The 14,987-nt window shown below is 48.8% G+C and overlaps 1 protein-coding gene across 2 annotated transcripts in view; it reads left to right on the top strand.

Moving 5' to 3' along the window:
- The window catches only part of LOC134983947 (zinc finger protein 436-like), a 106,689-nt gene that overhangs the window by 28,668 nt on the left and 63,034 nt on the right, over positions 1-14,987 (top strand). The gene's annotated exons all lie outside the window — the stretch shown is intronic.

Raw genomic sequence — 14,987 nt, 5'->3', positions numbered from 1 at the left:
AGTCTCCTCCCACACTCTCTGGTGTAACCCATACATCAGGAGCCATCAGAACCTATTATACTCCTCCTCACATCATGTCACTATGTGTTACCAGCCCAGATATCTGACCAGTCTCCTCCCCACACTCTGGTGTTTGGTATACAACACTAGGTGTAACATCTTTCTGACCTTTGAAACATTGTAGCCATTCATTCTCTGAATAGTGGAAAGATATGTGGTGTCGCATATCCCAAGATCCTCCTGACATTACATATTGTCCTCCCTTTGCAATAAGAGTAATAATATCTGTATATGAAATACTTTTCTGATTTGCGTCTGAGACAAGTCGTATACCAGCACTAATGTATGTTATACATATATATGTGATGCTATATAAATGCTACCTCAAAGCTGATTGGTTGCTAGGGGCAACTTTTCTCGTGGTCCACATCTCTACTCTTTCTCTAGCATCCATAAGGGACATTGGGGAATCTAGTACGATGGGGTATAGACGGGGTCCAAAAGAGCCGGCGCACTTTAAATTTCTTCACTGGGTGTGCTGGCTCCTCCCCTCTACTGTGCTTACTGTGAATCTTGGGTAAACACAAACTATGCCGTGTATGCCACACCAGATTCTCTCTATTGTCATCTGATTCTGTTTCTTGTGAACAATGCAACCAATCTTCACAAATCAGTGAATGGGCTGTGGGAGAGGATCCAGTGCCCCACTGGCTAGAGTCTCTTCAAACTATGATGTCTGATATGTCATCCCAGCTCACTGCTAATGTACATAAAACTCAGCTACTACAACAAGCTGTTGCAGACTTAGCTGCTAAGGCAGATGTTACACAGCCCCGCTCTCTCTCATGCAGGTCCAGAAAGCGTGGTTTACCTGCTCTACTCTCTGATACAGATGAGGATATACAAGAAGATTGGAAGACTTTTTGATCCCATTAGTGGGGATTCCAATTCTGCTCAGGGTATTGAACCCCTAATTTTGGCTATACGGGACGTGTTATAGGCTCCCTCTAGAGGACGATGCGCACTTTCCCATTTCCTCCTGAAGGCAGGAAGTTTTGGGTGGAAGCCCCAGGGGTTGAGGTATCAGTCTCTCGATTGTCTAAAAAGGCGGTGCTGCCTGCCCCGGGCTCCTTTACCATGAAGGATCCTGGGAACCGGAAAATACAGACTACACTAAAATCTATTTACGTGGCAGCAGGTGTATCACAGAGGCCGGTCATAGCTGGATGACCCATGTCATTCCTATGTGGGTTACTCAGATTCAGGAGGGCCTCTCCAGAGCTATGTGCCGGTCACTATGGTGACTCTCCTCAAGCACATTCAGGACACTACACGCGTCCTGTGTAACTCGCTCAAGGAGATGGGAAATATTAATGCTAGTACTTCTGCCATGGCAATGTCGGCACGCAGGGCTTTGTGGTTGCGTCATTGGATTGCGGACGCAGAATCAAAACGCAGTGTGAATTCCCTCCTCTTTTCGGTGGGAATGGCTCTTTGGGGTTTGAGTTGGATACGTGGGTTTCCAAAGACACGGCTGGGAAATCAACGTTTCTCCCCTCTGTGGCCCCGCCGGCGAGACGCTCCTGCACGGGGCTGTCTATGCAGTCCTTTCGGTCTTACAGACTTCGTTCTAAGGCCAGAGGTGCCTCAAATACGAATAGAGGCACCAGAGGTAATTCAAGAAAACCTGCAAGCACCAGCTCTCAGGAACAGACCACCAGTTCTGCTTCCACTAAGACCTCAGCATGACGTGGCCCACCCACCCCGAGGGGATCTCGAGGTTGGAACTCGACTGTGTCACTTCAGCCGCGTCTGGTAGGCTTCCTGCCAGTATACCTGGGTCAGGGATCTCATTTCTTTATCATCCACTAGGGGTCACTGGAGTACTCTTGGGATATGGACGGGCTTCCGTAGGAACAGCACTGAATATTTAAATTTAGAACACTCCACCCCTCCATATCCCCGAGCACTTCTCAGTGTTTTTTCTGTGCTACACGTGGCAACAGCTCTGTGACTGAAGTCACGATTACTGGAAGAATTTTTATTTTTTATTTTTATTTCTTTTTTCTATTCACATCCCTTTCCCCCTTCCAAAAGGCAGGGTCAGGGATAGTGCAGCTGCTGATAGCAGCAGGCGTGTCGGGCCTCTCTGAAAGAGCTCCCTCACAGCCACACACACACAGCCTCCTGCACAGGCTGGCCGGCGCTTGTTCAGAAGCCCCGTCGGAGCCTCCTCACAAACTGCAGGATTCAGGTATGTGAACGGGGCGATCAGCTCCCGCTGCCGCCCCGAGGTGTGGGGACATTGTAGCGCTTAGCCGCCCGCCGCTTTGCCCGCCTGTACCGCCGCTGCTTTCCCCACTCAGTGCCCTCCCCACACGGCCACAGTCTTCAGACTCCGTGCAGCTGATCTGCGCTCACAAGCCGCCGGCCGCCGCAGCTCTCTCGCTCACGGGGCCGGCCGCCGCTACTGCTCCGGGTCCCACCGCTGGGTGATACGCGGCGTACCCGGGCTCAGACACAGCGCTCGGCGATACCCGCAGGGGCCCCACACGCTGCGCTGCCGCTGCTCTGATTCGGAAAGAGCAGGCAGCCATTACACAGCAGGGGGGGGACAAGCAATAATAAATAAAGAGGGCAATAAGCGGCATACTGCAGCAGCAGATAAAAGGAATGCAGGGATTGTTGCAGGGTTATAATCAGTGAAAGTTTGTAACCAGCACTAAGATTATATGTATAAGCATAGCATGGCAGCCATGTTTAACCATGCTTCCTGTATCTTCCTGCTGTGATTCCAGAACGTTCCTGTCCTACATCTCTACTCCACCGGAGGCGCTGGGGTGTTACAGGGAATTTGGGATCACATTTTCATAGTACTGGCCACGTGTACTGCACTTGGCCAGATATATATATACAGAGACACCTTACTGCTATTTTACTGAGTCGTGCAGGTGTCTGTTTTTTGTGTATTGTATTGTCTGTCGCCATAATGAGTAAGGCACCAACAAAAACTAAAAAGCATAATTGCGGGGGCGTGGCTTGGTGCTTAACTTAGGCAGACGTGTGCCATCAGAGCTCCTGCCTAAATTGCTAAAAACAATACTATTATAAGTGAACCCGGGACCCCTTCTCTCTCCTTTAATACCCCCTACCCCTCCTCTCCCCCGGACGCAGGGGTCTGCGGAGCCGGCGGGTGCCTTCTGCACCCGTGCGGGTTGCGGCCTACCTGTACACCTGGGGCCGGGACCTCAATTTCCTACAGACCCGGACCGGAAGTGTCCCTGTGTCAGCCCCACCGGAGTGTAACGGCGGCTCCCCCATCCCTGCCGCGCCTCTGCAGCGCTTTCCCTACCTGGCGGACCCGACCGGAGTGCTCCTGCCCCGCTGTGTGGCTCGCGACGAGGCCCCAGTGATCGGCGCCGGGTGACGGCGGTGCGCTGGAGCTGGCGTGACCGCGGTCGAGAGGGCGCCGTCCCCGCCGCCCGCTCGGCCTCCTGACAGCCTCGCTGCCCGAGGGGAGCTGCCACACGGCCACCAATGCTATAGATCACTCTGGGGCACATAAGAATCACTTGATCCGACTCATCTTCAGAGGCCCCATAAGTGAATCCGACGCCGCCATATTTGTTATGGGCTCCATGCCCACTCAGCTCTCTATATGCTTTGGGCTGCATCTGGACCACCCTGCTGCACACCAAAATAGCCTGGACACTGGATATATATGGGCACAGCACCCCAATCCCCTGGCCCCCTTGTATCGGCACACTAAAATTGCTTAGCACTTTTACGTGCTGAGAGACAGGCACACAGCTTCACCTTCCCACATTACTGCAGAGACTGGATCTCCCTCTTGTGGCGAACCCTGGAACTACGCTCCCTTCCCTCAGATTTCCTCAGATTTTCTTATACTTCGTCACATCTCTGGAAGAGAGGCTAGGAGCGCATTAAAATGGATGAACGATATGCCGACACTCCCCAACTACGACTCACAACCCTTCGCACTATGGTACCTGGACTTTAAACTATAATGACCTGATCAAGCCACGCTGGGGGGAACGCGTGATATGACACCTATACCTATACGTGGATACCCAGTTCGACGATAACCCCTCCCGATCACGCCTAGTATCGTGCCTCATGCCGGGCAGACGGTCAACCAAGAAAAGGTCATCTGTCACAGCCAACTCATCCCGAACCAAGGCCTTTCAGACGCTATTCCGACCGCCGACAACTGTTCCAACTTCAACCACCCCGTCATCGTCCTCCCTGCCCTCCAGAGTCATGGCGGGCAAGACGGTTGGGGAGCAACCTGCTCTCCCTCCGCCATCTTCTCCTGTGGTGGAATCCTCAGACTTATCTACGATTCTCTCCACATTGCGGTCTATGCCCACCCGGCAGGACCTACAGCAAGATCTTCAATCCATGGAACAACGAATTCAGGATTCTATCCAGACCCGTCTCTCTTCCTTGCAGTCGGACATCACGCAAGTGGTAGATAGAGTAGTAACACTAGAAGATTGCGCTGAGAAGACGGATACAAAAATCTCAGACCTCCATGACCTCATCTCTCGACAGTCGTGTTCTCTGGTAGCCATGGGTCGACGACTCGATGACGTCGATAACAGAGGTCGCCGGAATAACCTAAGAATACGAGGTTTATCTGAGGACGTTGGGCCCCAAAACCTGGAATATACCCTAACCAAAATATTCAATGAACTTTTGGAGATGGACTCCGAATACCAGATAGTGTTTGACAGAGCACATCGGGCTTTACGCCCTAGAGGAGCGCCGACGGAACGACCCCGAGACGTAATCTGCAGACTCCACTACTTTCAAGAGAAGGAGGAGATTCTGAGAGCAGCCAGACGAGCACCGGACATAACTTTTCAGGGCCAGAGGATACAAATCTTCCCGGACATTTCATGGTCTACCTTACAGCAGAGGCGTATACTTCGCCCCATCACAGATGAACTCAAAAGCCGTAACATCAAATTCCGCTGGGGTTTTCCAATATCTATCCAAGTGACCTATAAAGGATCCCTCTATGTTCTGCAGGAATATGATGGCGTCAAGGACTTCTGCTCAGCTCTAGATATCCCGGCCCCGACCCTCCCTAACTGGCTGGACCCGCTCGAACTTTCGCTGGCTCCTCCACCCCAAAGGGAGCGATGGCAAAGAGTCCGTAATCCTCGAAGGCGTCGGCGGAATGACACGTCCGGAGAACTTCCACCTGTGCCTGATGCTGCGAGTACCACGGATGGCACGAGATGACAGGAGTTACGGCTAAGATCCATAGAGACACGTGACTATTAGATATGTTTATTGAGTAGCGATATATTGTTCTCTCTTTTACGCTGTTTCTTCAATACAGGTTGAATAGTTTACTCCAATGACTACTCCAGTACTCGATTGCCAATCATAGATGCCGATGTACTGATACCCCCTGCCACATTATATACTTTGATTTCTGTGTTTGTTTCCGGGTTTCTAAGTTGTCATTTTTATACTGGACTCCCGACTCCTGCTACGTTGTCTTGCCTGCATGTACCTACTGCCCTACTGGGTTCTTACAGTTTGCTGATTTAGTTTTTCCCTTATTAGAACTGTTATGTCCACTGATTAGCTTTGAACAGTACTGTTTATACCTCAATGTTACTTATGGTGGTGTGTCCTAGTTCCCCCCAGACCCCCCCCTTGCTCTGCTATACATTCGTAGATCATGGGCCGTTTCTGGTTTCCCATGACTAATGACGCAGAGTATTGCTGTTGCATTGACAGCAGTTGTCTTTATTTCTTTAAGTCCTTGTCATCCCCCTCCCTCCCTCCCTCTTGTGTTTTCCTACCCCTCTCCCCTTATTTAGATAAGGTATTCTGGGCGGCTGCTCTTTTCATACAGATACATGGGTACCACAGCGAACTAGTAATGCTGATACCCACGATCATTAGACCACTATGGCTACCTTAAAGTTGGTATCGTTTAATGTGAAAGGCCTCAACATCCCCGAGAAGAGGTCCCGGCTCCTACACTCTCTACACACCGACAAAGCGGACGTGGTGTTCCTTCAGGAGACTCACTTTAAAAAGGGTGCCTCTCCGAAGCTGCACTCCCGTCATTTCCCGCAGGGGTATTATAATGATTTCTCTGGGGCTAAGGCCAAGGGAGTTGCAATACTGTTTGCCAAACATATTAGATTACATGATGTGTCAGAAACCCCTATTGGAGATGGGAGGGGCCTGATGGTGAAGGCTACCATTGCTGAACAAATTTTTACATTTGTTAACCTTTATCTTCCTAATCAGGGTCAGATTCGCTTTATGAGGGAGGCCTTGGAGTTGATAGAACAATCCCTGGCAGGGGTATTAGTGATAGGAGGCGACCTTAACTGGGCGTTGGAGCCTCTTCTAGATACTTCAACTGGAGCGCTTAGATCCTCTATGACTGATGTTAAACGCTTCAAATCAATCTTGCATGATTTTCAGTTAATGGACACCTGGCGCCTGCTCCATCCCAAAGATAGAGACTACACGTTTTATTCCCACCCACATAATTCTTATACCCGGATTGACTATATCTTTGTAGACCACAACTCCCTCGATCTTCTAGTAGATGCCACAATAGGTCAAATAGTAGGATCTGACCATGCTCCAACGACTGTTACCCTGTCCCTGCGCTGCCCTCCCCCGCGTCAGTGGCGTTGGCGCTTTAACGAGCATTTTCTCAGAGACCCAGACTGCCGAGCCCAACTGGACAGTGCCATTGAAGACTATATAGCTCTTAACATGACTAATGAAGTCTCCCCAGTGACACTGTGGGAAGCCCATAAATGTGTTATTAGGGGCAAATGTATCCAATTGGGTTCCCTCCTTAAAAAACAAAAAAACGAATGTCGGGAAGCTCTACTTGCTAAAATTAAACGGCTGGAACTCATTCATAAGTCCACACTAACCTCAGACGTATTAGCAGAATTGCAAGACGCTCGATCTTCTCTTAATGGTTTGCTGGACGAAGGCACTCGTAGGGCATTCCGCTGCTGTCGACACAAGTTCCACAGATGGGGTAATAAACCCGGGAAACTTCTCGCCCACGCCCTTCGCGCCCAAAGATCCCTGACTTATATCAGAGAGATTAAGGACTCCTCTGGTGTCCCCCATGCTTCTGACGGCAAGATGGCTGAGATTTTTCATACGTACTATACGAAACTCTATAATTTGACCTCTCAGCGCTCCCAATGTGAGCAGTCATTGCATGGGAAGGCAATAGAGGAGTATCTAGAGGAGATTAGATTCCCGTCCCTCTCCCCTGCTGTAATTGGGGCACTCGACGCCCCTTTTACATCCGACGAACTGCTGTCCGCTCTGAAGTCCTCCCCGTCTGGAAAGAGCCCAGGTCCTGACGGCTTTCCCATATCCTATTACAAAACATTTCAGGATAAGCTTCTCCCCCTCCTGCTCCGGGCATGTAATACTGTCTCTCCACAGATCCCCTTCTCAAATCAGTCCCTGGAGGCCCATGTCACGGTCATCCCTAAAGACGGAAAAGACCCTTCATTGCCATCTAATTACAGGCCAATCTCCCTCCTTAACGTTGACCTTAAATTGTATGCTAAACTCTTGGCAAATCGCCTGTGTCAGTTGCTTCCAACAGTGATACACCCGGACCAGGTTGGTTTCGTACGTGGCAGAGAAGCGAGGGACAACACCATACGAGTGATTGACTTGATTGCCCATGCGAACACCGCTAAGGCCCCCATGATGCTTCTCTCCATAGATGCTGAGAAAGCCTTTGACCGCATTGACTGGGTCTTTATGGAGGTCACTCTGCGCAGGCTAGGCTTAGGAGAGGTGTTCCTGCAAAAAATATTGGCACTATATCGAACACCCTCAGCACAAGTGCGGGTAAACGGAATACTATCTGACCCGATAGTCATCTCTAATGGGACCAGACAGGGATGCCCACTGTCGCCATTGATATATGTTATCTGCATGGAAGCTCTGGCTAGAGCCATTAGACAGAACCCGGATATCACTGGCCTGAAGGTGGGTGGAAACGAACATAAACTTGCATTATTCGCGGACGATCTATTAGCGATCGTTACAAATCCTGCTGTTTCCCTATCTGGGCTTATGAAAGAACTTGCACGTTTTGGAACATTATCCAATTTCAAAATTAACAATGCCAAATCAACGGCTCTTAGTATCTCTCTCACCACGGAATTAGTTTCGTCTCTAAACAGTGCATTTCCATTTACCTGGCACCCCTCACATATTAAATACTTAGGCATTCTGATCCCCGCCTCCCTCTCGACCACTGTCACTCTGAACCATATCCCTCTATTGCAGAAACTGCGTAAGGAAATGTCGCAGTGGCTCCAACAGAAGTTCTCCTGGCTAGGCCGTATGAACATTGTAAAAATGAATATCCTGCCACGGTTACTCTACCTTTTCCAAACTATCCCCTTAAAGCTCCCCCAACAGTTTTTGGCAAACGCGCACAAAGCGATCAGCCACTTTGTTTGGAACGGCAGAAAACCCAGGTTTAAACACTGCTACCTATTCTTAAGAAAAGCTCAAGGGGGCCAACAGCTGCCCATGGTTACGGCATACTATCAGGCTACAATTTTGAATAGGGTCCTGGATTGGTCACGGCCTGATGCCGGCTCCAAACGGTGGGTTGACTTGGAGAAACGGTCTTCAGGTCTACAATTGCAGGCAGTACCCTGGCTGGGAACCATTGGCCGCTCCTCACATCTGACGGTTGGGCCCACTTTGGCTCTATGGAGAACGCTAAGATTTAAAATGGGTCTTTCCTCAACAACATCTTTACTTCTCCCGCTCCTTGATAACCCGCTGTTTGGACCGGGCATGGGTGGTGGTGTGCCCGCTAGGTGGAACAGGGCAGGCTTAACTAGAATAACACATCTGCTCTCTGGAGGGAAGATCAAAGCTTTCAATGACATTAGAGAGGGTACTGATATTCCTGCGACTGACTTCTGGTTCTATCTCCAAACCCGCCATTTTATTTTGTCCCACAGGACAGCTGCTGCACTGACTGGTAGTCTTACCCCTTTTGAAGCAATGTGCTCCCAATCCTCTGACCCCTCACATGTTATATCAGGTATCTATAAGATACTACTACATGGTCGTTACCCCGGTAACCCCGCTTTCTGCACGAAATGGGATGCAGATCTCATACCTAGAGGGATACACATCAACTGGCAGAAACATTGTGAAGCTATGTCACGTTGCTCTACTAGCTTAGAAGTTATTGAAACACAGTATAAACTGCTTACCAGGTGGTATCGCTGCCCCTCCCTTCTACACAAGTTTTATCCCTCAGTATCCCCCTTGTGTTGGAGATGTGGAAAAGAACGTGGCACCCTTACTCATATATGGTGGGACTGTCCCCTGATCATCACCTTTTGGAACCAAATAATTCAAATATCCTCCAAGATCCTGGGGTTTCAGGCGCCTACTGGAATCGACTTCTGGTTGCTCTCCCACACTACAATTCCATTGGCAAAATATAAACACTCCCTTCTCAAACACCTCAATAACGCAGCGAGAGCTGTGGTGCCAGTCCACTGGAAATCCCAGACCCCCCCTCAAATATGGGAATGGTTTCAGCGGATAGAATTCTATAGATCAATGGAGGATATTTTTCACTCGGTCCTTGACTCGCGTGCCGATTATGTCGCCACGTGGTTCTCTTGGATAGAGTTTAAATCTACCTCTACCTACAAAGACCAGATCCCACTAGACATAACATGATGCCGCTTATTTGTGTAACACGCCTCGCTATGTGGAACTCGCGCTAATATTTAATTAAGATTGATTAGCTCGCTCATTCCCCTCCCCTGTTTCTATTCCCATTCCCCCCTCTAACCTCTGTCTTGTTTTATGTGTAGATGTTGGATGTTTTATATTTTACAGTTACTTTAACCCATGTATTTCTACACTGTACGACTTGTTGTACTCTTGATAACGTCCTAACTTTTTCTGTAAAACCAAAATAAAGAATATATAAAAAAAAAAAAGCATAATTGCAAAGTCTGTAACAGTGTATTACCGGATGGATCTTCCACATGTACAGTATGTTTTGTGAATTCGGTTCAGAATACCATTTCTGCTCCTGTTTTACAACCAATTTCCTCACCGGACCCTCCGTGGGGTATGTTAGTAAATGTACTGGATAGGTTAAATTCAGAATTGACCGCCGCTCGTCAGGAGCGGGAAACGGTAAGATCTGAGTCTAGGATGAGACCGCCAGAACTACCGGAGGCGTCTCAGTCTTGCGTAAGGTCCAAATCCATTTTGGGTAAACGGGATAACTTTCATATGTCTTATGATTTTCCAGTGTCTGCTATGTTGCATTCTGACGATTCCATGCCTGACCTCACGGAACAAGATGAGGGTGAGGAGGGCGAAGTGGAGTCAGATGGCGAGGAGGTTAACAGTTCCGGCATTGATGATCTCATCAGAGCGGTACGTCAGTCTCTAAGGTTTCCTGAAGCTGAGCAGCCTCTCACAAATGATCAGGTCGTATTTACTAAACGACGGAAGACGCCAATAAGTTTTCCTGTGTCGGATTCTCTAAATCAGATGTTAGTAGAAACACGACAGAATCCAGATAAACGGTTTTCTATACCTCGCAGATTTAAGTCTAGTTATCCGTTTCCAGACTCGGTAACGTGTACATGGGAGAATCCACCAATAGTTGATTCGTCAGTGTCCAAGCTTACCAAGAAATTAACCATACCAGTGCCATCAGCTACTACGCTTAAAGATCCTTCAGATCGCAAGATAGAAACTATGCTAAAATCCATGTATGTAGCAGCAGGTGTGATGCTAAGACCTGGATTGGTTGGCATTTGGGTCACTAAGGCGCTCATAATATGGCTTACAGAACTCAAATCTGCTTTACAGGACGAAAACCTGATAATTCTTGTAAATCAAATGATTGAGGCTGTAGAGTATCTCTGTACAGCGTCTACTGACGTCTGTCAGCTCACTTCTCGTATTTCATCGTCGCTAATTACGGCACGAAGAGCACTCTACCTGCGTACTTATCAGGCGGAGGCAGAGGTCAAACGAAGTATAGAGGCGTTGCCTTACGTTGGAAAGAAGTTGTTTGGTCCAGAATTGGACGCATGGATTGCGGAGGCTACGGGAGGTAAGTCTGTTTTCTTACCATTGCCTCCACCGGTTCCAAGAAGAAGGTACGCTGGACCTTCGTTCAAATCCTTTAGACCTCAGCCCTTTCGAGGACGTGGCAGAGGATCAGCCACGCCTGCTAGACGTGGTCGCGGACGTGGTTTCCATCAAACCAACACAACTCGCCAAGACGCTAAGGTTACCGACAAGCCAGTGGCATGACGGCCTACCAGCCCATCGCGGTTCTCCAATTGTGGGAGCACGCCTTCAGACGTTCCATGTGGCGTGGTTCCACACATCCGCGGATGGCTGGATCCGCAATTTAGTGTTAAAAGGTTACAAAATAGAGTTCGACTGTCTTCCGCCTCTGCGGTTTTTCAAGACAGGATTGCCTCTGTCGGACGACAAAAGGACGGTTTTGCAAATTGCCATTCAGTCCCTACTGGATTCGGCAGTGTTGATTCCGGTCCCTGTACACCAACAGGGTCAGGGTTATTATTCAAGTCTGTTTGTGGTCCCGAAGCCGGATGGCTCAGTCAGACCAATTTTGAACTTAAAGGGGCTCAATCAGTACGTAACTTACTACAGATTCAAGATGGAGTCTCTACGTTCGGTGATTGCGGGTTTATAGGCAAAGGAATTTATGATTGCGCTAGACCTCAAGGATGCGTACTTACACATTCCAATTTGGCAGCCTCATCAGAAATTCTTACGGTTTGCAATACGCCAGAACCATTACCAGTTTCAGGCTCTACCGTTTGGTGAATACCCGTGGCGCTGATGACAGGCCAAAGTGATGTCTGTGATGATAGCTCACCTCAGATCCCTGGGAGTGACAATAGTTCCGTATTTAGACGATCTGCTCATCAAAGCTCCGTCTCAACAGATACTTCTCCAACATGCGCTGCTAACATACAATGTACTGGTTCACCACGGTTGGATTGTCAACTTCAAGAAATCACATCTAATTCCGTCTCAACGCCTTCAGTTCCTAGGTATGATTCTCGATACGGTCAATCAAAGAATTTACCTACCACAGCAGAAAGTACAAATGCTACGCCATCTAGTACAATTAGTGCTCAAGCCACGCACAGTGTCGGTACACTTGTGCATTCGCCTCTTAGGCACAATGGTGGCAGCTTTCGAGGCGCTTCAGTTCGGAAGATTTCACTCTCGTCCATTTCAGCTGAATGTGCTTGCCCAGTGGTCGGGCTCGCATCTGCAGATTCACCACAGAGTGAGGTTGTCACCAACAGCAAGAGTATCTCTGCTCTGGTGGCTCAAGGAACACAATTTAACCGCAGGAAGACGGTTCGGAGGTTGGAATTGGATAATTCTAACTACGGACGCCAGTCTAAGAGGTTGGGGAGCGGTAATTCAAAATTGTCAGCTCCAGGGTCTCTGGGCGGATCACGAGAAATTGCTGTCTATAAATGTTCTAGAACTCCGCGCAATTTACAATGCGCTACGACAAGCAGTGCACATGCTTCGCTCTCAGCCTGTCCAAGTGCAGTCGGACAATGCGACGGCGGTCGCATACATCAACAAACAAGGAGGAACGAGAAGCCGCATGGCAATGCGGGAAGTAGCTCGAATCCTCAATTGGGCGGAATGCCACCAGGTGATATTGTCGGCAGTGTTCATTCCGGGAGTGGACAACTGGGAAGCGGATTATCTCAGTCGTCGGGATTTTCATCCAGGCGAATGGGCATTAAATCCAGAAGTGTTTCGCATGTTGGTTCAGCGATGGGGTTATCGTCAGGTGGACCTGATGGCGTCTCGACACAATCACCAGACATTCCAGTATGTGTCCAGAACAAGAGATCCACAGGCAGTGGCGGTGGATGCTCTCACGGTCGAGTGGCCGTACAGTCTTGTGTATCTGTTTCCACCGTTTCCGTTGCTCCCTCTGGTGCTAAAACGAATCAAAAGAGAGTCGGTCACAGTCATACTAGTGGCGCCTCATTGGCCTCGGAGAGCTTGGTACTCGGATCTCCGAGGATTACTCGCAGACGATCCTTGGCCGCTCCCGCTACGTCCAGACCTGTTACAACAGGGTCCATTCCTTTACCCCGATTTAGCGCGGCTGCGTTTGACGGGGTGGCTGTTGAGACCGTCCTCTTAAGAAGAGAGGGCATTCCAGATTCAGTTATACCAACCATGTTACGAGCTAGGAAGCCAGTTACGGCAGCTCATTATTACAGAATATGGCGTGCCTATATAGGTTGGTGTGAAGCTCGGAAATTTCCGACATCAGCTTTCAAGTTATGCCGCCTCTTGTTGTTTCTACAAACAGGGTTAGATGGAGGACTGCGTTTATCTACACTAAAGGTGCAGGTGTCTGCGTTGTCAATTTACTTTCAAAGACGATTGGCTCTATTGCCGTCTATACGCACTTTTCTCCAAGGTGTCCTCCAGCCTCCATTCATTCCACCTACAGCGCCATGGGACTTGAATCTGGTTTTAGAGTTCTTACAGTCTTCATATTTTGAACCCTTACAGGAAGTGGATATAAAGTTTCTCACTTGGAAAACAATTTTTCTTCTAGCCTTAGCTTCGGCAAGGCGCGTTTCGGATTTGGGTGCATTGTCATGCAAGGCACCGTATTTGGTGTTTCATGATGACAGAGCGGAACTTCGTACGAATCCCGCCTTCTTACCAAAGGTAGTGTCATCTTTTCACATCAATCAACCAATAGTAGTTCCTGTGTTGACGGCACATTCTGGAACTCTGGATGTGGTACGCGCATTACGCGTTTATGTATCCCGAACGTCTTCAGTTCGTAAAACGGATACGTTGTTTGTTCTCTATGATGCTGCCAAGATGGGTTGGCCAGCGTCTAAACAAACCTTGTCCAGATGGATAAAACTGACCATACGTCAGGCTTACCTTCATGCTAGGTTACAACCGCCTACGTCAGTAACCGCTCATTCCACACGTTCTGTGGGAACTTCATGGGCAGCTGGTCGTGGGGCTTCTGCGACGCAGCTTTGCCGTGCGGCTACATGGTCTTCAGTGCACACGTTTGTGCGCTTTTACAAGTTTGATACGTTTGCGGCATCAGCATCTAGCTTTGGCCGCCTAGTGTTACAAGTGCCAAACAGCTCTCCCGCCCACGGGGGAAGCTTTGGTACGTCCCAAGAGTACTCCAGTGACCCCTAGTGGATGATAAAGAAAATAGGATTTTGGTACTTACCAGGTAAATCCTTTTCTTTGAATCCATAGGGGGCACTGGACGCCCACCCAGAGCAGTTTTACCTAGTTGTGGTTAGTTCTGAGGATCTTATGGTAACACACTTTCACCGACTGGTTCAAATTACAAGGCTGGTTAGGGTGTCAACTGTTTAGTTGTCAGTAACGTTATGTGTTAACTTCGTTATTGTCAGTTATGTTATATGTAATACTCCATTGTCAACATCTCTATAGTTCCTGTTCGGCTCAGTAAAAAACACTGAGAAGTGCTCGGGGATATGGAGGGGTGGAGTGTTCTAAATTTAAATATTCAGTGCTGTTCCTACGGAAGCCCGTCCATATCCCAAGAGTACTCCAGTGCCCCCTATGGATTCAAAGAAAAGGATTTACCTGGTAAGTACCAAAATCCTATTTTCTCAGGGCTACAAGCTGGAGTTCGACGGTGCTCCTCCCCAACGATTTTTCAAATCAAGCTTACCAGCTTTGAAGGCTATGCAGGTTATGTTGCAACAGGCCGTTCAAAAGTTGGTCCAGTCCTACGTCATTGTTCCAGTACCAATACCACAACGAGGCAAGGGTTATTACTCCAACCTGTTTGTGGTACCAAAACAGGATGGTTTGGTAAGGCCCATTTTGAATCTGAA

The sequence above is a fragment of the Pseudophryne corroboree genome, assembly GCF_028390025.1.
Source record: "Pseudophryne corroboree isolate aPseCor3 chromosome 3 unlocalized genomic scaffold, aPseCor3.hap2 SUPER_3_unloc_3, whole genome shotgun sequence".
NCBI classification, from domain to species: domain Eukaryota; kingdom Metazoa; phylum Chordata; class Amphibia; order Anura; family Myobatrachidae; genus Pseudophryne; species Pseudophryne corroboree.
This window is presented reverse-complemented; position numbering and strand designations above follow the sequence as displayed.